Source organism: Gracilinanus agilis, chromosome 1 (genome assembly GCF_016433145.1).
Source record: "Gracilinanus agilis isolate LMUSP501 chromosome 1, AgileGrace, whole genome shotgun sequence".
In the NCBI taxonomy this organism is placed as follows: Eukaryota; Metazoa; Chordata; class Mammalia; order Didelphimorphia; family Didelphidae; genus Gracilinanus; species Gracilinanus agilis.
Window position 1 is genome coordinate 142,738,570 of NC_058130.1, and position 2,235 is coordinate 142,740,804.

Consider the following 2,235-nt stretch of genomic DNA (forward strand, 5'->3'; position numbering starts at 1 on the left):
TTCTGTTTATGCAATTATTTAAACTGCATCAAACCTAAGGATAGATACCAAACTGCATTTGCCAACACATCTTTCATGGGCCATTTGTTTCAGGAGCAAAGGACACATCTAATAGATGGCCACTAACGAGGGCATTTTTTTGTAGTTGTCTTGGGGAAGAGGTACATTTTTTATTGGACTTTTCCCTTTTTGGGTGGTTATGCCACTACCTCCTAGGCCTTAATAACAATATTCACTTTTAAATTCTGAAACCGGATGGGGATGCTATATTAGCTTTTGCGAATACTGAAATTATTTTGCCATTAGCTAGAGCTACTGATACCACTGTGAGCTAACACTTCTTTTTAGGTAATTTTTTTGTTCCTTACACAAAAGTCCACTCTTTAGAAGACATTCTTTTATTTTCTTACCCGTTTCTTACTCATATCAGATTTATTCTAGTCTATCCCTATAACCCTGGCGTTTAGGTGCCTTTCATTATATTTAAGATCATATGTATGTATGTATGTATGTTTGTATGTATGTGTATATATATATCATCTGGGGAGGACAGGAGAAGGGAACTAAAAACTCTTGTTATTTAATCCAACCAAGACACCTTTAACTTAAATGACAAATAGAATGATAGCCCTAACCAAGAGGCTCTGACAGGTACAGAGAGCTCACAACTTCTCATTCTCTATTTTGGTCTTTTATAGCATGGGTAAGGAAAAGAGTGGACCTGAGAGCTATAATAATTATCTCTTCAGAAAGCCTACTTGTGCCTTGACTTTCTCACCTGGATGTTGTTTTATTGCGTCTTACAGGTCTGTAGGCAGTGAGTGTTACTATTTGGACTATGAAGCTACAAAACTCAGTTATGAGAAAGGGCATTCCAAAAGATATTTCAATGTAGTTTTACCAGTTTTCATGTGTAAAGAGAACTCTTCTCATTCTTAATTCATATGCCCTCCTACCCCCACCCCCCAAACTCTTCAAGATCCTGGTAGAGAGAAGAGGCTCCCAATATGAAACAAGAAAGACCCTGTTTGTGCATTTAAATTACAAATTGCCATTCAGATAGGTGGCCTGTTTTTCACTGATACCTTGTAGCAACATTATTCACTCTAAAGTATTATTCATTATAAGTTTAGGTTCTTTTTAGACTCTCCCTTTATAGGAGTTTAGTTCCAGAAATACAAAAAGAACTTGATTTAAGGCATTTTTTCATAGAAGGCAGTCTCATGACAAGATAAAATAAGGACCTGCAATAGGACTATGCTCTTTATTGTCCCTTATCTGGTACCTACTTCATTTGGCTCTTGTAGCTCATAGTTCATACACTGAACATTTTTGTTTTCTCTTGTGGACTATGAAAAGCTTACAGTCTCTGAAATAAATGCAGTGAAATGCTGTGTGTCCCAAAGAATGAATTTGAATAACACAACTTCTCACTCTCCCTATAAAATCTTTATGCTGATACCTTTTCATGAATGCAGTCAAACATTTAATTCTCCCTAAAACCATTACAAAAAAACTACTCAAGGAATATGGTTATGCTTCCATGTTAGATATGCTTTCTGTCCCACCACTGACATTTTGGCTGCTAAGTGCTCCATGTCATGTTCAGAGACCTTGTAGATGCAAATGTATAGTGCCTGTTAGCTGCAAGAGCATTATTGTAGAACACTCATATTGTCACATTTTTGGTAGTTCATAGACAATTTATAGAGACTCCAAAATATCCATTGGGCTTTAGGGAACCAGTAGAAAGGCCTTAGTAGGTAGTTTTTTAAAAAATTCAAACCTATAGGTAGGTTGCTAGTTGGATCTTTAATGGCTAGAGTATTTATCCAACCCTAAGGTTTCAGGTCCACCTTGGCTTTGAGGTCCAACAAACATAATGGAATAGTGTATTGATTGTATTTGGCCCTCAGAAAGATTGTCCAAATGAATAATTTAGGGGAGTAATGGAGTACTGATACTATATTTATCATCCCATCTGCAACAATTTTAGGCAGGCTTCACAGCTCTGCAAAAGACCAAAACATCTCTCTGGTTATTTCTTGATTTCTTTACATCACTCTTGTAAGGGCATTAGGGAGGAAGAAAGTTCTATCATTCCAGATGAAAAGCATGCAAGCCAGATTTCCTTAGGAGCCATGCTCAACACCACTTTTTAATTTATCAGAGATTATGGGTCTCATGCCCTTTCTCTGTAGATGATTGCACTACCCTGGAGTTTCCCTTATCCCT